Source organism: Coregonus lavaretus, assembly GCF_964263955.1.
Source record: "Coregonus lavaretus genome assembly, chromosome: 18".
NCBI classification, from domain to species: Eukaryota; Metazoa; Chordata; class Actinopteri; order Salmoniformes; family Salmonidae; genus Coregonus; species Coregonus lavaretus.
Window position 1 is genome coordinate 18627928 of NC_140005.1, and position 25172 is coordinate 18653099.

The following is a 25172-nucleotide window of genomic DNA, read 5'->3' on the forward strand; positions in this document are numbered from 1 at the left end:
GCCAACGTAGTTTTGTCAGGGTCCCTGCACGTCACCCTCTCTTATGCCGCCTTTTTCGAGTCTCAGGGATTAGGGTCTGGTCCGGGATGAGCAGTATGTCCTGTGCCTCCGACTCGTTGAAGTAGAAATCTTCATCCAAATCGCTGTTCTGATGTCCAGAATCTCTTTTCGGTCATTGGAAACGATGACAGAAACATTATGTACTGTACACATTTTTTTTTTTTTTGATCAGCTATCCAATGTGGCATTGTGGGGAACATGCAGTATACATGTTAGAGTAGCTGAACATGTATAATTTTGCATTGCTGATAGGCCCTTATTTGCCAGCTGTTGTGCCATAACACTCACCGGTATGCAGCCATCTCCCTGTTTGTAAACTGAGTGCTTGGCTTCTGGTCCATTAAGAGGGGTGAGCTGAGCTGTGGATAACTAGCCAACTTCCCTCTTCCATAAGCCTATCAGTGAGAAGTGATGTGTACAGCCCTAACTCACCTCTGTCTTTGCCTTCGATTTAGAGGGGTTGTGAAGTCGTGTGGAAGAGTAACCTGTTTCTATTAGTTTAGGGTATTGTTACTGTATGTGTCCAGTCCAGCACTGTCACAATCCAGCTCTGTCACAGTCCAGCACTGTCACATCCAGCTCTGTCACAGTCCAGCGCTGTCACAATCCAGCTCTGTCACAGTCCAGCTCTGTCACAGACCAGCTCTGTCACAGTCCAGCGCTGTCACAATCCAGCTCTGTCACAGTCCAGCACTGTCACAATCCAGCTCTGTCACAGTCCAGCGCTGTCACAACCCAGCTCTGTCACAACCCAGCTCTGTCACAGTCCAGCTCTGTCACAGTCCAGCGCTGTCACAATCCAGCTCTGTCACAGTCCAGCTCTGTCACAATCCAGCTCTGTCACAGTCCATCTCTGTCACAATCCAGCTCTGTCACAGTCCAGCACTGTCACAATCCAACTCTCAGGGACCACTCTGACCCAATAGGACCCCAGAAATTTGTGGCAGGCTTTGGGCCTGCAGTGCTAGGCAGGGTAGAGGTAGGTAAGGGTGTCTGAGGGAGGTGAATTTGATTGGAGACTGTTGTTGGGTGAAGCAGGTCTTGGGTGGAGTTAGCTAGGCAATAGGCTGCGCTGGGCTTGAGTTTGGTGGGGGCCGGGGAGTGGATGGAAAGGGGTTTATGCAATTTTTTATTCTACTGAATGTTTTTAACCTAATCCCGTTATCAGTGTAGCGCACTGCCTTTCCCTCCACTCCTCCGCCCTCCGACTGCCCCCACACCTTTCCAGTTGACCAGCTGTTCCTGGGGCTCACGACAATGTCCGATGTGTTCAGATCACTGAGTCCCCCCCCAACCAGCACCCACACACCACCACTCCACGCCCGCTCAGCCTCCAAGCAGCGGACAGCTCTTGGGGGCTAGGGGAGAGAGGGGGGCACGCACAGGCCTGTCAAACCCAGCCCTGACTCAGGAGGCAGCCTGGCTGGATGGCATATGGCGTCTAGCTTCATACAACATGCAAAAGTATTCTCTTCCCTCTCCACCCCCTCCCTTCCCTCCCTCCCCTCCCTCCCCCACTGCTAATGCAGAATGACTCATAGCATTACTCTTTTTTTCCCCTCTTCCCCCCATACTACCTCTAACAAAAGGGGTCTCCCACGCACCCTCACAGTGAAAGCCCTCAGGGCCGGTGTCTGAGCGGAGCGCTGAGCAGAGCAGGGTCAGACTCTTAAACACAGGTAGAGCAGGTGTGGAAACAGACGGCTGACAGCAGGGGCTGAGGGGCTTGATGACAGCGCTGGGCCCTGACAGGCCATACACACACGGTTTGTGTTAGCCACCCCTTCGTTGTGTGTGAGTGTGTGTGTTTGTGCACTGATCCTGGGGATGAGAGGAACACAGAGAGGACGAGGGGTGCTGCTTCTTTGTCTAGTGTTTTGTTGGAGTTTGTGTTAAGGGTAGGCTGTACTGAAGTTAAACTGTCAATAGCCTCTTAAATGGCAGAATTTATCATGCTTTTATTTGATTGTAGTGCGTTCTTGAAAAAAATGTCCTTTCAAAATTGTGATCTTGTTGATCGAGCTAATATTGAATTGGTCTTTGAAAGTAGTAAGCTAATAAAATAAGTTACAAATAAAGATGCGCCATCCACAGTTGCCGCAAATGTTGTTTCCAATATACATGCCACCTGATAAGACACTCAATATTTCAGATCCCTGTTTGTACACATTACAACACACACACACACACACACTCCCCTCCCTGCTCCGTCTGTTATGCATTCATGCCTGACATCTGTCTGTTTGTAAGAGTGCAGTGAAAGGCAGAGAGGTTGCCAGGTCTGCATGGGATCCCCCTTACTCTCCCACCAGCCAGCCAGCCCCAGTTGGAAGGTGTGAGGTATCAGATAGTGTTACTGGGACCATCATTATGAACTTGTCAGGGGTAAACCCCGGAGGTGTTTGGTAGGCACTAGACACCCCTAGTTCTAATAACTGTGAAAGCTGTCTCTGTTGCACACTATTAAACCCTTGGCCATTCTTCCATATGTCTTGTTGTTATGGAGTTAATTTATCTATTTATTTGTGGAGGAAAGCATACGTTAAAGGAATCCCTGGTTGAAAAGTATTTATCTGAGAAGATTTGGTGTTGTTTGGCTTTGTAAGCGGTCATACCTGTGGTCCTACTCTTGTGTGTGTAGTCTACTGTTTTACTCTGTGAATTATCAAGCCCCAGCATTAGGGTGTATCAATACTTTGAGTCCTTGCATATGGAAGGCCATCCTCTCTGCCTTTCACTGACTCAGTACCGGTACCGCAGTACATTTCTGTTAAGAGGTCGTGTTAATAGTGATTGATGTGTGTGTGTGTGGTTCTACGGAGGGTTTCTAACGTGTCTCTGCTTTAAGTGATTAGCATCTAGCTAGCCATTCCATCTGTTCCCCTAGCCCTGTTTAATTAATGAACTTTCTTTCTCCTCTCCTCCCCTTCCCGAGCCAGCCAGCCAACCAAACGCCACTAAAGGAAAGCTGTTAGCCCTCTCAGGTTATACAAATGGATGCTTGTTCTTGTTTCCCCTACAATGGCTGCGTTTTCATTGATTAGTTTGGTTTTGTTTCCCCTCTTTTGTCTCTGGGTTCTTGAGGGAAGGTTAATGAGCTTTCCCGGGAAGCCTCCGCACTTGGAATCTACAAATAAATAGGATTTGTATTTTCTTTTGTTACGCTCTTGGCAGAAAAGCAAAACCTTGTGTGTGTGTCCATGTGGATGGATATGTGTGAATGGATAGGGAAGGCCCTGTCGATGGAATGGTCCTGGGAGTTTTCTAGGGCTGCTGCTTGGTCCATTATTCCTCATCAGAATCAGAGGGCCTGGAGCACTCAAACACTGGGCGCTGTTACCCTCCCGTCTCCTGTCTCCTTAGGCTTGAAATCTTGTAGAATATATGTAAAACCCCTCTTTCTGTCCTTCTCTCCATTTCTCATTCTCTCTCCTTCTATCTCTTGTTCCAACGAGGCACTGGACAGCCTTTGTCAACATAAAGCTGGCTTCTTTGTTTGCCAGCCTTTTTTTTATCCTCTTGCTAATCACTGTGGTCGTGTGCCCATGTTGGAGCCCATATTTCACGCTCCGCTCATCTTTGTCTGACGCCTGCCCTGATAAGGATCCCCGTTCTAGGTCCTCTCTGATATTGAAATCCTCCAGCGTCGCGTAGAGCGTCTTCAATCATCCATTATCTGTGCTCCAGTGATTACCATTCAATATCTCAGTCTCTCGTCATCACCAGCCATAGCACTGAGAATGTCCCCTGAAAAGACCAGGGCTCGCTCTTCTTTGTCACATTCAAGCATATCCACAGATATTTCTGTTGTCGTCTCGAGACGGCCCCGTATTCAATGCTACTGGGAAATGTCAGCAAAATGTCACTCATCACATACCCCAGGATTCACTCGGTCTCTGTGATGTGACCCTGGGTTAGGGACTTCTTTTGTCAAGAAACCTTTGACCTCACTATATTTTGTCCTAAAATGGGCATTAGGCTAGGTTTTCAATTCTCTTTTATCATAATGAGACTAGAACCACTGTCTGAAGATTTGCTCTATTTGCCTTTAATGTCACTGCCTTAATTGGTTATTTTAAAGAGGAATTAGTTGATTATTTATAAGTTGGCTCTTTAAACAGTTCAAAGGCAGCGCATGCTCTTCTTCTGGCCTATCTCCATTGTTTCCCAGTGGAGGATGTCCTTGTCCTGAGCATTTGCATTTTTGCATTAAATGGAATTTTCCACATAGAGACCAACAAAAACAAAACATTAAAGTGTGTATAGTGCATTTTCCGCCCCTTCTTCCAGAAAGCGCCCTTTGATGTGGTAATGCAGAGAGTCTGTGTAGGTCGTCAAGTGGCAGCCATTGATTTGGCCACAGAGCAACGTCCTGTACAGAAGGCCTTCCTGTGATTGGCACTGTCATTTGGTGTTCTGCATGTATTTGCTGTGCTGCTGTTGCTTCATTGGACAAAGAGAGAGCTTGATTGATTCTCTGGTAATCAGCTATAGATGTATTTGTAGTGCAGAATTTCATTCTTTTCTAAACCTTTTTAGACTTACAACTTGCGGTCGTTGTAGATGTTCCTCTCTATGTTTTCCATTTTAAATGTTGACAGAAACCTTGTTTACCAGACCTGCACTCCTCCAAAAGGATTTGTCAGGAAAACAAAAGCGCTGAGCTCTTTTAGATTTATGTGCTGTGCACATCTTCATTAGTTATGTATAGCCACTAATTACTATTGATGAGATTCTAGCAGTTTGGGCTACAAATCTATAGGTATTGTCATTGTAATGAGTGTTATTTACTCTCAGATCTCCGGGCCAGGGGGATGTAGATGGAATGGCCTTTGTGGAGGCAGATAAGGCCCTGGCTGCTATAGCTACACCCACTTGTTTTTGTATCTGCCGACTTTGACAAAATCCAGTTTCCCTCCCCCTACTTTGTTGCGGCCGTCTGCAGAGATGTATAGCACTTCCCGGCTCCTCCATCTGTTTTTGTGCGTCTATGAAAAGGCACATTATAATCCATCGCTGTATGTAGACGCGCTGCGAGCCGCTAAACAGGATGGGCACCAGGACTCCAATATGCCTTAGTCCATCGGTTAATTATCTGGCCTCCCTCTCAGGGATCTTTGTTTTAGCAAGTTTTCTAAACAACATTGTCTCCGTACATCCGCTTAAAAAGACACCCAGTCTGCGCTGGGGATGGGGTTGAGGCTACTGAATGGGCTCCATGCAGCCACACTGGGCTAAGACGGGCTCCTGATTAACCCTCTAGTGACTAGCTAATGTCATTGAAGTAGGACCACCTGGCGATGAGACTGTACAGTCAGCTGCTAGTGGAGGGCCAGAATGGGGAGGACCAGGTGTTAGGCTCCGGACCCCTAATTGTTGCCATGTTATAGCCCGCTTGACTGCACAGTGTGGCCCTGGGGCTAGGATTAGAAAAAGCTGTTGCCAACACAGAAGTCCCATTTTCCTTCTGCCCAGTTTTTTTCATACCTCTTCCTTGCCATCCCACCCCCACTAATCATTCCAGGTAGTAGGGAGCCCCCCCCCCATCCCTCCCTCTGCTCATTCACTCCTACTCCACAACAAGCTGTGCTTTCAGGCCTGGGGAGGGGTGGCGGGTTTGAGGAATGCTGGAGAGAAAGACAATGAAATAAAAGTGGGGGAAGAAAGAAAAGGAAGAAAGGGGCGTCAGACAGAGCTGGGAGTTTTTCTGGTATTCCAGGAGGTGGTAATCCCAGGTGAACAGCTGTGTCCGTCGCTGTATGGGAGCTTTGGGAACTCCATCTGCTCCTGCTAACCATTCACACTGTAGAGGAGAGGAGAGGATGGCCCCATAGTTCTGCCCTTCCCTCTGCGCTCCCCTCGTGTGTCACATACATTTATCACACTCTTCCTGTCCTCCAAACTGACACCCACTCACAGCCGTATTATTACCGTAATCTTCAGGGAGAACAACGTAGAAACGATCCTGAGAGGGGACAGATTGGCATGTGACACTGTCTGGTACTGGTTGTAATTTTTTCAGAAGAGCCCCAACCTAATTAGGATTAATGACATTGATTGGAATATGGCTGTAATGCAGAGATGAGGGCAAATTAATTCACTCTTGTCCCTGTAACTAACCTTGACTCTTCAGCGCATTCATAACGGAATGATAACTGTGATCATCTGTAACCCTGTGCTAATCATTAGCATTCCCACTAAATGCCTGCTGTTTTGCATAAGGCCAGCCAGCTCTATTTGCCCACAGAACCTTTCACTGAGAGGCTAATGTAGGGACAGGAGAATGCACTGCTGGAGCATGAATCCAAACACGTCTCGGAAGCAGACAGCGACGCCACACGTTAACGCATCGCAATCATTTCCCTGCACATGCCACAAGCGTCATTAAAATTTCAGAGTCCTCGTCCGTGTGTTAAATATTTCATTAGCGTTCTGTGGAACACTGTGTTATCGTTGGGTTAAACAAAATATCCTTTGGCATAAGAGACCATCTCTCTCTGTTCTATCTGTTGCTATTGTGGGATTGGAGCAGGATACATGTGGTATGACTCACATGTTGAATGTACCTTACATGACTAAAAGTATGTGGACACCTGCTTGTTGAACATCTCATTCCAAAATCATGGGCATTAATATGGAGTTGGTCCCACCTTTGCTGCTATAACAGCCTCCACTCTTCTGGGAAGGCTTTACACTAGATGTTGGAACATTGCTGTGGGCACTTGCTTCCATTCAGCCACAAGCATTAGTGAGGTCGGGCGCTGATGTTGGGCGATAAGGCCTGGCTCGCAGTCGGTGTTCCAATTCTTCCACGCTGATCTCGACAAACCATTTCTGTATGGACCCTGCTTTGTGCACGGGGGCATTATCATGCTAAAACAGGAAAGGGCCTTCCCCAAACTGTTGCCACAAAGTTGGAAGAACAGAATGGTCTAGAATGCCATTGTATGCTGTAGCGTTAAGATTTCCCTTCAATGGAACTAAGGGGCCTAGCCCAAACCATGAAAGACAGCCCCAGATCATTATTCCTCCTCCACCAAACTTTGCAGTTGGCACTATGCATTTGGGAAGGTAGCATTCTCCTGGCATCCGCCAAACCCCGATTCGTCCGACGGACTGCCAGATGGTGAAGCGTGATTCAACACTCCAGAGAACGCGTTTCCACTGCTCCAGAGTCCAATGGCGGCGAGCTTTACACCACTCCAGCCGACGCTTGGCATTGCGCTAGTGTGCGGCTGCTCGGCCATGGAAACCTATTTCATGAAGCTCCCGACGAACAGTTATTGTGCTGACGTTGCTTCCAGAGGCAGTTTGGAACTTAGTAGTGAGTGTTACAACCGAGGACAGACAATTGTTACGCGCTTTAGCACTCGGCGGTCCCGTTCTGTGAGCTTGTGTGGCCGTTGTTGCCCCTAGACGTTTCCACCTCACAATTACAGCACTTACAGTTGACGGGGGCAGCTCTAGCAGGGCAGAAATTGGACTAACTGACTCGTTGGAAAGGTGGCTTCCTATGACGGTGCCACGTTGAAAGTCACTGAGCTCTTCAGTAAGGCCATTCTACTGCCAATGTTTGTCTATGGAGATTGCATGGCTGTGTGCTCGATTGTATACACCTGTCAGCAACTGGTGTGGCTGAAATAGCCGAATCCACATATTTTTGTGTATATAGTGTATGTCTAAAAATAGCTATTTTGGTCCACGGTTTCAAATTGTATTTGCAGATCATGGACACGGAATGTTCAAAGTCATGTCCATCCACCCTCACACTGGGTAGGCCTAGTGGTCATAGGAAAACAGTGGTCTGCTAATAATGCACGTACACATTCATGTCTCCCGCTCTGTTGATGCCCACCATTGTTCCAGCCAAACAAAGTGTTCAGGCCGTGGTGGTTTTCATCCAAACCTGGGCACCTTCGCTCAGATTAAACCACAAAGGACATCTTCAAAGGTTTCTCTGACCACCCACCATCCACTTGAGCATGTCAGTCAGGCAGTCTTTTATAGCTCATCATCTTATTATAACTTTCTGTTAATGTGATGGAGCCCCATGACTGGCTGTTTTAATCTCTCTGCTTTTGTTGACTCATTATTCCATTGTGCTCCACATCTAAGGCTGATAGGTTTCTGGCACTGATCAATGGACGGTTCTTTGAAAAGGAGATTTGTTACACATGTGAATACACAAACAACCTGCCCTTTGATAACAAACAGTCATGTTGGAATAACCAACTGACAATGTCATAATTTTTTACGTTATCAGAATTGTTTTTATTGTTATCCATTGATTTATAAAAGACTTAGTTACCCATAAAGTTACCAATAAAGTATACCATCTCACAACAAGAAGTAGTCTCAATGTCCCACCATCCCCAGTTGACCTATCACTATGGCATAGTTTTTAGGCCAGTCGACCATAACTCAGGTGTTGTACATTTGATTTGCTATGAAGTCCTAATCGACGTTGCATGCTTAAGAAAATGGGCCACTTCTGCATTGTGGTCCAGTCATAAATAAGGGTCAATGCCAGCTAGCAGACACAGCCTTCTGTCTGGATTGGTGCTGCTGGCTACTGTAGCAGTGATGTCACGGGTTAGTAGTGATGTCACGGCCATAACTCCCTGTGCCACTGTCTCACTCTCAGATGGACGGTGGTGAGGTGTGGTTGGCTTGAGAGGCTGACAGGGAGACTCATCCCTCTGAAGGGGTTGTTAACCTGGCCTTAATACCAGTGTAACCCCCTGGGCCTCTTGGGCACTGGTCCTTATTAGGCCACTTGTTAAAGCTCCTTTAATTTGCCATTATATTACAGACTTCAGTACAGCTCATATTGCATTTTAGCCAGGTCGTTATTGGAAATGAGAACAGCTTTTCAATTCACTTCCCAGGTGAAAGAATAGAGAAATATATCTTTCTATCTTTCTCTCTCACCCACTACTTCCTGATTCTCACAGGAACAATCTGTCTAATGAGACACCAGGGCTTGGATATCTTCCTATGCATTATGGGTACTTTCAGACACTTACCATACTGAGTAGTTTCTGTCATATGCTCTCTCTTTATCCCCTCTTTGTAGATTTCAACAGTATTCCTCTTTCTGTCTCTCTCTACCTGAAACCAAATTAATCTCTGAAGCCCTCTCTCATATAGACTGAACATAACATACTAAACCAAATCTGGGACACTCAAATTAGTATGATATGTTATTTTTGGTATGGTTACATAAGACGGAAGGTTACTTAAGGCAAAAACGAAAATAGGGCAGGGTGGATAGGTGGGTGTATTATAGGGTGGGGTGGATGGGTGGGCATATAACGCGTACGTCTAGCAACCCAAAGGTTGCGCATTCAAATCTCATCACGGACAACTTTAGCATTTTAGCTAATTAGCAACTTTGCAACTACTTACCACTTTTTAGCTACTTTGCAACTACTTAAATCAAATCAAATTGTATTTGTCACATACACGTGTTTAGCAGATGTTATTGCGGGTGTAGTGAAATGCTTGTGCTTCTAGCTCCGACAGTGCAGTAACATCTAACAAGAAATTTCTAACAATTTCACAACATATACCCAATACACACAAATCTAAGTAAGGAATGGAATTTAAGAATACATATATGGACAAGCAATGACAGAGCGGCATGGACTAAGATACAGTAGAATATTATAGAATACAGTAAATACATATGAGATGAGTAATGCAAGATATGTAAACATTATTAAAGTGACTAGTGTTCCATTTCTTAAAGTAGCCAGTGATTTCAATAGGCAGCAGCAGCCTCTAATGTGCTAGTGATGGCTATTTAACTGTTGGCCTTGAGATAGAAGCTGTTTTTCATTCTCTCGGTCCCAGCTTTGATGCACCTGTACTGACCTCGCCATCTGGATGATAGCGGGGTGAACAGGCAGTGGCTCGGGTGGTTGATGTCCTTGATGATCTTTTTGGCCTTCCTGTGACATCGGGTGCTGTAGGTGTCCTGGAGGGTGGGTAGTTTGCCCCCGGTAATCCGTTTGGCAGACCGCACCACCCTCTGGAGAGCCCTGCGGTTGCGGGCGGTGCAGTTGCTGTACCAGGCGGTGATACAGCCCGACAGGATGCTCTCAATTGTGCATCTGTAAAAGTTTGTGAGGGTTTTAGGTGCCAAGCCACATTTCTTCAGCCTCCTGAGGTTGAAGAGGCTCTGTTGCGCCTTCTTCACCACACTGTCTGCATGGGTGGACCATTTAAGTTTGTTAGTGATATGTACGCCAAGGAACTTTAAGCTTGGCCACGCAGTCATGGGTAAACAGGGAGTACAGGAGGGGCTGAGCACGCACCCTTGTGGGTCCCCAGTGTTGAGGATCAGCGAAGTGGAGATGTTGTTTCCTACCTTCACCACCTGGGGGCGGCCCGTCAGGAAGTCCAGGACCCAGTTGCACAGGGTGGGGTTCAGACCCAGGGCCTCGAGCTTAAGGATGAGCTTGGAGGGTACTATGGTGTTGAATGCTGAGCTATAGTCAATGAACAGCATTCTTACATAGGTATTCCTCTTGTCCAGATGGAATAGGGCAGTGTGCAGTGTGATGGTGATTGCATCGTCTGTGGATCTATTGTGGCGGTAAGCAAATTGAAGTGGGTCTAGGGTTACAGGTAAGATAGAGGTGTTATGATCCTTGACTAGTCTCTCAAAGCACTTCATGATGACAGAGGTCAGTGCTACGGGGCGATAGTCATTTAGTTCAGTTACCTTTGCATTCTTGGGTACAGGAACAATGGTGGCCATCTTGAAGCAGGTGGGGACAGCAGACTGGGATAGGGAGAGATTGAATATGTCCGTAAACACACCAGCCAGCTGGTCTGCGCATGCTCTGAGGATGCGGCTAGGGATGCCGTCTGGGCCGGCAGCCTTGCGGGGGTTAACTACTTTTTAGCCATTTTTTTGTTTAGAAATGTTAGCAAATTTATTGAAAATTAAATACAGACATATCTCATTTACATAAGTATTCACACCCCTTACTCAATACTTTGTAGAAGCACCTTTGACAGCTATTAAAGCTGTGATTCTTTCTGCTACTTTTTTGCTACTTTGCAACTACTTGGCATGTTAGCTTCCCCTTCCCCTAACCCTAACCTTAAAGCTAACTCCTAACCTTAAGCCTAACCCTTAGCCTAGCTAACGTTAGCCACCTAACTAACAGCGTTAGCCACCTAGCTAACATTAGCAACAACAAATTGGAATTAGTAACATATCATACGTGTTGCAAATTCTTAACATATTGTACAAATTGCAATTCGTGACATACACGATATATACAAAAGTATGTGGGCACCCCTTCAAATGAGTGGATTTGGCTATTTCAGCCACACCCATTGCTGACAGGTGTATAAAATCGAGCACACAGCCATGCAATCTCCATAAACAAACATTGGCAGTAGAATGGCCTTACTGAAGAGCTCAGTGACTTTCAACGTGGCACCATCATAAAACGCCACCTTTCCAACAAGTCAGTTCGTCAAATTTCTGCCCTGTTAGTGCTGCCCGGGTCAACTGTAAGTGCTGTTATTGTGAAGTAGAAACGTCTAGGAGTAACAACGACTCAGCCGCGAAGTGGTAGGCCAGTGGTGGTGTAAAGCTCGCTGCTATTGGACTCTGGAGCAGTGGAAACGCGTTCTCTGGAGTGATGAATCACGCTTCACCATATGGCAGTCCGACGGACGAATCTGGGTTTGGCGGATGCCAGAAGAATGCTACCTGCCCGAATGCGTAGTGCCAACTGTAAAGTTTAGTCTGGGGCTAATTTTCATGGTTCGGGCTAGGCCCCTTAGTTCCAGTGAAGGGAAATCTTAACGCTACAGCATACAATGGCATTCTAGACGATTCTGTGCTTCCAACTTTGTGGCAATAGTTTGGGGAAGGCCCTTTCCTGTTTCAGCATGACAATGCCCCCGTGCACAAAGCGAGGTCCATACAGAAATGGTTTGTCGAGATCGGTGTGGAAGAACTTGACTGGCCTGCACAGAGCCCTGACCTCAACCCCATCTAACACCTTTGGGAGGATTTGGAACACCGAATGCGGGCCTAATCGCCCAACATCAGTGCCCAACCTCACTAATGCTCTTGTGGCTGAGTGGAAGCAAGTCCCCGCAGCAATGTTCCAACATCTAGTGGAAAGCCTTCCCAGAAGAGTGGAGACTGTTATAGCAGCAAAGGGGGGACCAACTCCATATTAATGCCTATAATTTTTTTATGAGATGTTCGTCGAGCAGGTATCCATATACTTTTGGTCATGTAGTGTATCATACGAAATGGATGATGGACATCCACAAATTAATACATACCATACAAAACGTAACATATCATACTAATTTGAGTGGCCCGGATTTTCGTTTACTATGTTACGTCTACCCCTGAGTCCAGGTTGAGCTCTCACTTACAGTTCTTTCAGAAAATATTCATACCCCTTGAGTTATTCCACATTTTGTTGTGTTACAGCCTGAATTCAAAATTGATTAAATATAATAATAGCTGGTGCGCAATCTCTAATATTAAGGAAGTCTCAAGGTTTTGCTCGCCTGAGGGTAAAGTACCTCATGATAAGCTGTAGACCACACTATCTACCAAGAGAGTTTTCATCTACAGTGAGGGAAAAAAGTATTTGATCCCCTGCTGATTTTGTACGTTTGCCCACTGACAAAGACATGATCAGTCTATAACTTTAATGGTAGGTTTATTTGAACAGAATAACAACAACAAAATCCAGAAAAACGCATGTCAAAAATGTTATTAATTGATTTGCATTTTACGAGCTGTATAGGGCCATAAGCAAACAAGTAAATGCTTATCCAGAAGAGGTGCTCCTAGAGGCCGAGGACTTTAAAACAGGAAAACTTAAATCCGTTTTACCTAATTTCTACCAGCATGTCACATGTGCAACCAGAGGGGAAAAAACTAGACCACCTTTACTCCACACACAGAGAAGCGGAAAAAGCTCTCCCTCGCCCTCCATTTGGCAAATCTGACCATAATTCTATCCTCCTGAAAACTAAAGCAGGGATTACCAGTGACTCGCTCAATACGGAAGTGGTCAGATGACTTGGATGCTTAACTACAGGACTGTTTTGCTAGCACAGACTGGAATATGTTCCGGGATTCATCCGATGGCATTGAGGAGTATACCTCATTCACCGGCTTCATCAATAAGTGTCGTCGTCTCCACAGTGACCGTACGTACATATCCCAACCAGAAGCCATGGATTACGGGCAACATCCGCACCTAGCTAAAGGCTAGAACTAGCACTTTCAAGGAGCGGGACACTAATCCGGACGCTTTTCAGAAGTCCCGCTATGCCCTTAGACGAACCATCAAACAGGCAAAGCGTCAATACAGGACTAAGTTTAAATCCTACCACACCAGCTCTGATGCTTGTCGGATGTGGCAGGGCTACAAAGGGAAATTCAGCCGCGAGCTTCCCAGTGACGCGAGCCTACCAGACGGGCTAACTGCCTTTTATGCTCGCTGTGAGGCAAACAACACTGAAGCATGCATGAGAGCTCCAGCTGGTCTGGACGACTGTGTGATCACGCTCTCTGTAGCCAATGTGAGTAAGACCTTTAAACAGGTCAACATTCACAAGGCCGCAGGGTCAGACAGATTCCAGGACGCGTACTCGGAGCATGCCTGGACCAACTGGAAAGTGTCTTAACTGACATTTTCAAACTCTACCTGACCGAGTCTGTAATACCTACATGTTTCAAGCAGACCACCATAGTCGCTGTGCCCAAGAACGCCAAGGTAACTTGCCTAAATGACTACCGCCCCTTAGCACTCACGTCTCTAACCATGAAGTGCTTTGAAAGGCTGGTCATTGCTCACATCACCACCATCATCCCAGAAACCCTAGACCCACTCCAATTCGCATACCGCCCCAACAGATCCACAGATGATGCAATCTCAATTGCACTCCACACTGCCCTTTCCCACCTGGACCAAAGGAACACCTATGTGAGAATGCTGTTCATTCACTACAGATCAGTGTTCAACACCATAGGTCCCACAAAGCTCATCACTAAGCTAAGGACCCTGGGACTAAACACCTCCTTCTGCAACTGGATCCTGGACTTCCTGATGGGCCGCCCCCAAGTGGTAAGGGTAGGCAACAACACATATGCCATGCTGATCCTCAACACGGGGGCCCCTCAGAGTTGCGTGCTTAGTCCCCTACTGTACTCCCTGTTCATCCACGACTGTGTGGCCAAGCACGACTCCAACACCATCATTAAGTTTGCTGACGGCACAGCGGTGGTAGACTTGATCACCGATAACGATGAGACAGCCTATAGGGAAGTGGTCAGAGACCTGGCAGTGTGGTTCCAGGACAACAACCTCTCCCTCAACCTGAGAAGACAAATGAGCTGATCGTGGACTACAGGAAAAGGAGTGCCGAACACTCCCCCATTCACATCGACAGGGCTGTAGTGGAGCGGGTCGAGAGCTTCAAGTTCCTTGGTGTCCACATCACCAACAAACTATCATGGTCCAAACACACCAAGACAGTCGTGAAGATGGCACAACAACGCCTATTCCCCCTCAGGAGACTGAAAAGATTTGGCATGGTTCCCCAGATCCTCAAACAGTTCTACAGCTGCACCATCGAGAGCATCCTGATCGGTAGCATCACCGCCTGGTATGGCAACTGCTCTGTACTGAACTTAAGGGGCTACAGAGGGTAGTGCGTATGGCCCAGTACATCACTGGGGCCAAGCTTCCTGCCATCCATGTCCTCTATACTAGGCAGTGTCAGGGGAAGGCCCAAACATTTTCAAAGTCTCCAGCCACCCAAGTCAAAGACTGTTCTCTCTGCTTCAGCGCGGTACCGGAGCACCAAGTGTAGGTCCAAAAGGCTCCTTAACAGCTTCTACCCTCAACTATAAGACTGCTGAACAATTCATCAAATGGCCTACCCGGACTATTTGCACTGCTGCTACTCGCTGTTTAATTTCTATGCATAGTCACTTCACCCCTACCTACACTACCGATCAAAAGTTTTAGAACACCTACTCATTCAAGGGGTTTTATTTATTTTTTACTATTTTCTACATTGTAGAATAATAGTGAAGACATCAAAACTATGAAATAACACATATGGAATCATGTAGTAACCAAAGAAGTGTTAAACAAATCAAAATATATTTTATATTTGAGATTCGTCAAATAGTCACCTTTTGCCTTGATGACAGCTTTGCACACTCTTGGCATTCTCTCAACCAGCTTCACCTGGAATGCTTCTCCAACAGTCTTGAAGGAGTTCCCACATATGCTGAGCACTTGTTGGCTGCTTTTCCTTCACTCTGCGGTCTGACTCATCCCAAACCATCTCAGTTAGGTTGAGGTCGGGGGATTGTGGAGGCCAGGTCATCTGATGCAGCACTCCATCACTCTCCTTCTTGGTCAAATAGCCCTTACACAGCCTGGAGGTGTGTTGGTCTTGGTCAAATAGACCTTACACAGCCTGGAAGTGTGTTGGGTCATTGTCCTGTTGAAAAACAAATGAAAGTCCCACTAAGCTCAAACCAGATAGGATGGCGTATCGCTGCAGAATGCTGCGGTAGCCATGCTGGTTAAGTGTGCCTTGAATTCTAAATAAATCACAGATAGTGTCACCAGCAAAGCACCCCCACACCATAACACCTCCTCCTCCATGCTTCACTGTGGGAAATACACATGCAGAGATCATCCATTTACCCTCACCGTGTCTCACAAAGACACGGTGGTTGGAACCAGAAATCTCCAATTTGGACTCTAATACCAAAGGACACATTTCCACCAGTCTAATGTCCATTGCTCGTGTTTCTTGGCCCAAGCAAGTCTCTTCTTATTATTGGTATCCTTTAGTGGTGGTTTCTTTGAAGCAATTCGACCATGAAGGCCTGATTCACACAGTCTCCTCTGAGCAGTTGATGTTGAGATGTGTCTGTTACTTGAACTCTGTGAAGCATTTATTTGGGCTGCAATTTCTGAGGCTGGTAACTCTAATGAATTTATCATCTGCAGCAGAGTTAACTCTGGGTCATCCATTCCTGTGGCGGTCCTCATGAGAGCCAGTTTCATAATAGCGCTTGATGGTTTTTGCGACTGCCCTTGAAGAAACTTTCAAAGTTCTTGATATGTTCTGTATTGACTGACCTTCATGTCTTAAAGTAATGATGGACTGTCATTTCTCTTTGCTTATTTGAGCTGTTCTTGCCGTAATATGGACTTGGTCTTTTACCAAACAGGGCGACGTTGTCACAGCTGATTGGCTCAAACGCATTAAGACGGAAAGCAATTCCACAAATTAACTTTTAAGAAGGTACACCTGTTAATTGAAATGCATTCAACCCTTGAATGAGTAGGTGTTCTAAAACTTTTGACCGGTAGTGTACATGTACATATTACTTCAATTACTTCGACTCACCTGTACCCCGGCACATTGACTCAGTACCATTACCCCCTATATATAGCCTCGTTATTGTTATTTTATTGTGTTACTCTTTTTACTTTAATTTATTTAGTAAATATTTTCTTAACTCTTATGTTCTTAAAACTGCATTGTTGGTTAAGGGCTTGTAAGTATGCATTTCACAGTAAGGTCTACACCTGTTGAATTCGGGTCGTGCGACCTCCACCATACTTGAAAATATGAAAAGTGGTACTCCGTGATGTTTTGTGAAAGAATTTGCCCCAAACATAACGCTTTGTATTCAGGACATAAAGTTCATTTCTTAGCGATTTCTTTTGCAGTTTTACTTTAGTGCCTTATTGGAAATAGGATGCATGTTTTGGAATATTTTTATTCTGTACAGGCTTCATTCTTTTCACTCTGTCATTTAGGTTAGTATTGTGGAGTAACTACAATGTTGTTGATCCATCCTCAGTTTTCTCCTATCACAACCATTAAACTCTCTAACTGTTTAAAAGTCACCATTGGCCTAATGGTGAAATCCCTGAGGGGTTTCCTTCCTCGCCGGCAACTGAGTTAGGAAGGACGCGTGTATCTTTGTAGTGACTGGGTGTATTGATACACCATCCAAAGTGTACTTATTAACTTCACCATGTTCAAAGGGATATTCAATGGCTTTTTAAATGTTTACCCATCTACCAATAGGTGCCCTTCTTTGCGAGGCATTGGAAAACCTCCCTGGTCTTTGTGGTTGAATCTGTGTTTGAAATTCACTGCTCAAATGAGGGACCTTACAGATAATTGTATTTGTGGGGTACAGAGATGAGGTAGTCATTCAAAAATCATTTTAAACACTATTATTGCACACAGATTTAGTCCATACACCTTACACCACATGACCAAAAAGTATGTGGACACCTGATCGTCGAACATCTCATTCCAAAATCATGGGCATTAATATGCTGCTATAACAGCCTCCACTCTTCTTGGAAGGCTTTCCACTAGATGTTGGAACATTGCTGCGGGGACTTGCTTCCATTCAGCCACGAGCATTAGTAAGGTCGGGCACTGATGTTGGGCGATTAGGCCTGGCTCGCAGTCGGCGTTCCAATTCATCCCAAAGGTGTTCGTTGGGGTTGAGGTCAGGGCTCTGTGCAGGCCAGCCAAGGTCTTCCACACCGATCTCGACAAACCATTTCTGTATGGACCTCGCTTTGTGCATGGGGGCATTGTCATGCTGAAACAGGAAAGGGCTTTATCCAAACTGTTGCCACAATGTTGGAAGCACAGAATCGTCTAGAATTCCATTGTATGCTGTAGCGTTGAGATTTCCCTTCGCTGGAACTAAGGGGCCTGGCCCGAACCATGAAAATTAGCCCCAGACCACTGTTCCTCCTCTACAAAACTTTACAGTTGGCACTATGCAATCGGGCAGGTAGCGTTCTCCTTGCATCCGCCAAACCCAGATTCGTCCGTCGGACAGCCAGATTGGGAAGCGTGATTCATCACTCCAGAGAACGCGTTTCCATTGCTCCAGAGTCCAATGGCGGCGAGCTTTACACCACTCCAGCTGACGCTTGGCAATGCGCATGGTGATCTTAGGCTTGTGTGAAACTGCTCGGCCATGGAAACCCATTAAATGAAGCTACCGACAAACAGTTATTGTGCTGACGTTGCTTCTGGAGGCTGTTTGGAACTCTGTAGTGAGTGTTACAACCGAGGACAGACGATTTTTACGTGCTACGTACTTCAGCTCTCGGCGGTCCCGTTCTGTGAGCTTGTGTGGCCTACCACCTACGTTTTTGTTCCTAGACTTTCCACTTCACAATAACAGCACTTCCAGTTGACCGGGGCAGCTCTAGCAGGGCAGCGATTTGACGAACTGACTTGTTGAAAAGGTGTCATCCTATGACGGTGCCACGTTGAAAGTCACTGAGCTCGTCAGTAAGGCCATTCTACTGCCAATGTTTGTCTATGGAGGAGATTGCATGGCTGTGTGCTCGATCTTATATACCTGTCAGCAACGGGTGTGGCTGAATTAGCCGAATCCACTCATTTGAAGGGGTGTCCACATACCTTTGCATATATTAGTGTATGTGACTTGTTAAGCACAATTTTACTCCTGAACTTATTTAGGCTTGCGAAAACAAAGGGATTGAATACTTATTGACTAAAGACATTTCAGCTTTACATTTTCTATTAATTTGTAAACATTTCTAAAAACATAATTCCACTTTGACATTGTGTGTAGTCCAGTGACACAAAATCTCAATTTAAACCATTTTAAATTCAAATGTGAATATTTTCTTAATGCACTCTATTCCTCTCTCTTCTTAAAGCCAAATTCATCTCTGCAGCCATCTCTCTCTCTGTTCCACTCCCCTTGTCTTCCCCATAATCACCTCACACATCTGGGTCTTTCCGCTGGGATGAGCTTCACACCTTGGCCTGCACTGTGACAACAGGTACCGCTGGCCTGCCTGGCACACACCGCCCAGCCCTTCTCCAATCAACACCTGCTCTCTCCCTCTCCCTTCTCACTCACCTACTCTCATTCTCTTTCTCTCCCTCCCACCCTCTCAATCATCTCTCTACTACACTCTCTGCCTGTGTAATGGCTGGTGGCTCCTCTCCTCTTCTCCACTGCTCCATTTCTCCACACTATTTATTCCAGGATTTGACACCTTGACACTTTATTCATTTGAATGTGTTCATGCAATGTCACACAAACCTTCCTGGACCAAATTAATGAGATATGTACAGCATCCATATTGACTGATGGATAGTGTGTGTGCAGGATGACTGGGAGTAGGGGGGATAGGGTGGTGCTGGTGCCTTTTATTCAGGAGGAAGGACTCTTCTGTGGTATGTCAGTTCCTGCTCCACTAACATCCCTGAAGCATCAGGCCCTTTTCCCCTCTTAATGGGCCAATTATGTGACTGCTGGGAGTCAATGCAGTGGCCTCCCCCACACTCCTACCCTCTCCTCTCTTGTCCTCAGGAAGGTCAAGCTGATTGGCAGAGGTTATGGGCAGATCTGGGTGAGAGAGCGGATCAAGCACCCACAGGCACTCTACCACCTCTCCACCTTTGTCTCCAAACTCTGAGAGGCCATTTTGAAATTTGACTTTTATACCAACATTATTAACCTTGGCTCTTCATCCTCAGTAGTTACTTTCTCCCTATTGTTGTAGGAGAGACATAATTCTCTGTGTCTTTTTGTGATCGCCTTGTGTTGGTGCACTGTAATAAATGAGTTAATATAATGAGGAGACTGCAGACAGTTGCAGACTGAATAAGAGATACATGGATGGAAAAGGTACCAAACTAAACTACTGACTAGTGACTGCTTAAATTGAGGCTAGTTGAGGATCTCTTGGACCACTCCTTCACATGTGTCATAGCATCTCAGTGGGGTAGCAGCTCAGACCTGAGTGTGATGTTCGTACTTCCACTCAGAGCAAAGACAGCGTCTCTTCCCCATAGAAAGAGACCAGAAGCTAGGGCAACATTTCTTGCCACCAAGATCTTGACCTCCCCTCAGGCTGCTGCCCTGGAACCCTATAGTCTAATATCTCTCCTGGCTCCCAGTCAGTTAGGGTGAGGGGCCACTGCTTAGGCTCCCCACCGCAGGCTCTGAGTGGAGCTAATTGACCTGTATGGCTCGTGTCCAGGCTGTTAGAGAGAGACCTTAGGATGGGGATTTAAGGCCCTTCTCGCCTCTAGACTCTAATCTGGTGGTGTGGAGACCCCTGCTGTGAGGCCCTCTCAACAGATTAACACTCCCAGCTCCCATCCCACAGCCTAAAATGATGGTTTCAATTTTCACAGGATGAGCAGACTACTTTCCAGTCCACTGAAAGTTGCGGATGACAGAAGATTAGGAAAGAGTTGTTTTCACTTACAATGTCTCTCCATTAGATTAACTCTGTGTCTTTGTTGTTCTGGTGGACTAATAATCCTAGTCCTTTGGCTAGTATGAATGATAATTCCAGATGTATGTGTATGTCCCTCCCTGCTCTGTGTGTGGAGCTGTATGTGTGAGTGAAGTTGTGCAAGGGTCAGGGGGCAGTGAGGCCTTCTGTCAGCTGGGTACAGGGGGACACAGACCGAGAGAGGCATGCAGGCCTGCTCGTAATGCCTCTCTCTGGAGAGATGGGGGGGGGGGGGGTAAAATGGGTCTCTGTGGATGGGGGTGTCAACATAGGTCCTGGACCGGGAGGCTGCAGAGAGAGAGATACATAGTTTCAGGATGGGTCCCTCTGGAGAGCTGTAGAGCGAATGAGCGAGAAACGATGGTGGTAGAGTGATCAGGGGTTCAGGATGGGTCCCTGTGGACAGAGAGAGAGAAGGGGTGTAGGGGTCCTGGGCCAGAGCAGCCTGCTAATGAAGAGCCATCTGAGGCCCTATTCACCTTGAACATGGCTCAATGCTGCTACTACTGCTGCTGCTCACTGTGCTGCTACTGCTTCTACTACTGCTCAGTACTACTGCTGCTCACTACTGCTGCTCACTACTACTGCTCTACTACTGCTCAGTACTACTGCTTCTACTACTGATCAGTACTACTGCTTCTACTACTGCTCAGTACTACTGCTTCTACTACTGCTGCTCACTACTACTGCTCTACTACTGCTCAGTACTACTGCTTCTACTACTGATCAGTACTACTGCTTCTACTACTGCTCAGTACTACTGCTTCTACTACTGCTGCTCACTACTGCTGCTCGCTACTGCTGCTCGCTACTGCTGCTCACTACTGCTGCTCACTACTACTGCTTCTACTGCTGCGCACTACTGTTGCTCACTACTACTGCTCACTACTACTGCTCACTACTGCTGCTCACTGTTCTGCTACTGCTTCTACTGCTGCTTCTATTGCTGCTGCTGCTCGCTACTGCTGCTCACTACTACTGCTCACTACTGCTGCTCACTACTGCTGCTCACTACTACTGCTTCTACTGCTGCGCACTACTGTTGCTCACTACTACTGCTCACTACTGCTGCTCACTGTGCTACTGCTGCTTCTATTGCTGCTCGCTACTGCTGCTCGCTACTGCTGCTCACTACTTTTGCTCACTGTGCTGCTTCTTCTACTGTTGCTGCTGCTGCCTGAGATTGGCTTTGATCCACAATGACGCTTGACCCCTGATTCTCCCTTAGCCATCCTTCCATCTGGACAGTACGCTCACACACACACACAAACACACACACATGCACACACAGGTGCGGAATTGTTTGCGGTTTCATGGAACACACATCGACTTGTTAATAAGAGTGCCAGAGTTCTTAATGTGTGGAAGCTCTGTGTTGCATATATACACACTCACACCTCACCCAACAACCACATGCCGGATTTATCTGAACCATAAGTCACTCACTGCCTTTTGTCCAAGTGAACCATGGAGCATCATGGATGCAGAGGGTGGGGAGGGGCTGTAGAAGGGCTGGAGGAGGACTATTATTTACTAAATGCCTACGTGTGGATTTGAATTGTGCTTTTCTTTTTGTCATAACCAAGACTCTTTTAAAAAGCTGACCTGTTGTTGATTGAGGTCAGAGCATTATTTTACATTGCAGGTTGTTTCCAATCTCGTCTGACTGAGGTTTTTCAGTTGCTCACACAGCGTTCTGACACGCTTCATGGAAATGACATTCCCACTCATCTCCTCTCTAATGGGAGGGAACGTGCAGCCGCTTGGAACTTGGGGGATTATTGGGATACTTCTAAAGTGGTGGAACATGCTTCACTGGAAGCCTCCCAACCGCTCTTTTTACTTTACAGTGCAAATGTAAAATTACAGTTATTCTACGGATGACTTGTATTGTGTTGATACAAGGAAACATATCAGTGTTTTCATCCTGCCAAGCTTCTTGCAATATAGCCTAATTGTTTTGAGTGCCAAAGTTGCTAGCCAGAGACACAACCAGAGTCATACATAAGGAGGGCTCTAAATAAAAAATAATAATTGGTAACTAAAATGAAGGAGCACCAGAAAAATATATGTTTTAATTGATTGAGATATAGCCTTTTCCAGTCTTTCTGTGCCGCCAAATCTTTGTATATAATGGTAAAGTTACCAGGTTGTTAGTAGGGCTGCACAGTATGGGCAAAAAATCAAAATCCTTTTTTTCAACCAAATATTCAGATTTGACTTGCGATATAGATCAAAACACTTGGGTGAACTGTTGGAATCATATAAATAGAATGGTGATGTTTGGCAAGACAACAAATGAAAAATCCAGGTAGGAGTTTTGTCAGGGTAGAAACCAAAGTGTTAGTCAGTGTTTTCTAGGGCAGCATAATCACCTTTGAATAATGTTGCATTTAGACAAAGATTTTAGGTCCCGTGTAGCTCAGTTGGTAGAGCATGGCGTTTGCAACGCCAGGATTGTGGGTTCGATTCCCACGGGGGGCCAGTATGAAAATGTATGCACTCACTAACTGTAAGCCGCTCTGGATAAGAGCGTCTGCTAAATGACTAAAAATGTTTGTTTTTTAATGTAGAATAGGCTATCTGATTCATAACATGCCATTGCACAAACAACATGCTGATCCATACCACCACTGGTAGCAATGCGCTAACACTTGCATTAGAGCTATGGCATTTAGCTAGCTAGTTAGTGATTAGCATAAGCAATTAGCATTATTTTTAATAGTCAAGTATGGAAGTCCAGATAGGATATATGAATAAATTCCTCGAGGTCTTGACTTATTTATCTCATGATCATGACATAACAAAAGTTGTTTTGTCGAGATCACAAGATGATTCTCTCGTGATCACGACATAACAAAAGTTGCTTTGTCAAGATCACAAGATAAACTCTATAAATAGGAGTGTGGACGTATTGATGATGGATTGACAGTATGGCTGAGGCAGCAGAGCCCTCAGTGGATCAGCGCATACATTTTTATTGATTGCTACACTAAGGAATGGTACATTTCATGCTAACATCATGCTTTCATTTGTGTTTGGAGCTCATTATCAGGTTATAAGTTAGAATGTTAGCAAGCTAAATGTCCCTTACCTTGATCTAAAAGCTTGTGGGGCATATAAGCCCTCATGGGGCATTTTAACCCTGAACGATGCCTGACAGGCAGCACTGTCTCCCCGGCTGTGTGCCACCCTCAAAACCACAGCCAATCGCATGCAAAAACAATGCAGCTAGTCTTGTGAGCAAGAGAGTGAGCTAGCTAGCTTGGTAGTCTTGTTAGTTAGCTAGCTAGCTAGCTTGTTATCTGTGCTGGATGTTAGCTTGCATAACTAATATGTGTATAATTGTAAGGGACACTTCATGTTTTATGGATAATATTTATTTACAGAGGGGGTGAGCTCCATTCCTGACAGGCTGATCATTAAATTCCAGCCTCAGAACTTGATCACATTCAATAGCAGCCTCAGAGGCTGACAAGTCAGGATGCTTCCTGTAGGCTGTCTGCAAGGAGCCTTACATATAAAACAGCCTACAAGGCAGCATCCTGATTGATCAGCCTCTGAGACTGCTATTGAATATGATCAGCCTACCAGGAATAGAGCTGACCCACTTTGGATTATATGCATCAGCATATAAAGCACTGACAGCTAATCTGCCTGCAAGGAGCTTAACCTATGAAACAGCCTACGAGGAAGCATCCTGACATCAGCCTCTGAGGCTGAAATTGAATCTGATCAGCATGTCACGAAAGGAACTTACCCACTGTAAGTTGTAATATTATCCACAAAACATGAAGTGTCCCTCATAATGATATATCAGTTATGGAAGGAAACAACCAGCATAGATAACAAGCAGGCTATCTAGCTAACAAGACTACCTAGCTAACTAGCTAGCTCACAAGACTAGCCAAGTTAGCTGCGTTGTTCCTTGCATGCGATTGACTGTGGACTTGGGGGCGGCAGGCAGCCCGGGAGACAGGCTGCCTGTCAGGCATCGTTCAGGGCTTAAAAGGCCCCACATTGCGATCAACGCAGCAACAGGGCTCCTTGATGAAGTGGTTACCATGTATCTGAACAAATAAATGGATGATGCGGGATACTTTTGATTATCTCGTGATCTCAACAAAACAACTTCTGTTATGTAGTGATCATGAGATAAATAAGTTGTGCTCTCGACATAAAGAGGGAACTATTTTTTTTATTAATATGTCCTTTCTGGACTTCCGGACTCTGGACTTCCGGATGAATTGACTGCATGCTGAGAGAATAAACAGCATGGAGGAACTGTGGCTGCCTGCTTGAGTGATAGGGGGCGGGGCTTGGTGTGCGTTGCCAGGGAACTGGAAACAAGCAGGGTGTTGCGGCGAAATATTGTTACTCAGTACATTCTTTGTTGAATTTTATTTTAGTCACACTGGTGCACTGAAAATAAAAGTCCAGGTTGCACAGCAAAATATTTTGTTGCATTTGCAACCAAATTGGTGGCACTTTAGAGCCCTGTACATAACCAATAATTGATAAAGAACATACCAACATAGCCATCTCTCTCAGGTAGCCATTCCACCTGAGGACAAAATTCCCAAACAGATATGTGTTGCCACACACACACACACACACACACACACACACACACACACACACACACACACACACACACACACACACACACACACACACACACACACACACACACACACACACACACACACACACACACACAGAGACTGACTGACTGACTGACTGACTGACTGACTG

The 25172-nt window shown here is 45.8% G+C and overlaps 1 protein-coding gene across 4 annotated transcripts in view; it reads left to right on the forward strand.

Moving 5' to 3' along the window:
- Positions 1-25172, forward strand: part of LOC311145863 (ral GTPase-activating protein subunit alpha-2-like) — a 174127-nt gene that overhangs the window by 128834 nt on the left and 20121 nt on the right. The window lies entirely within an intron of this gene.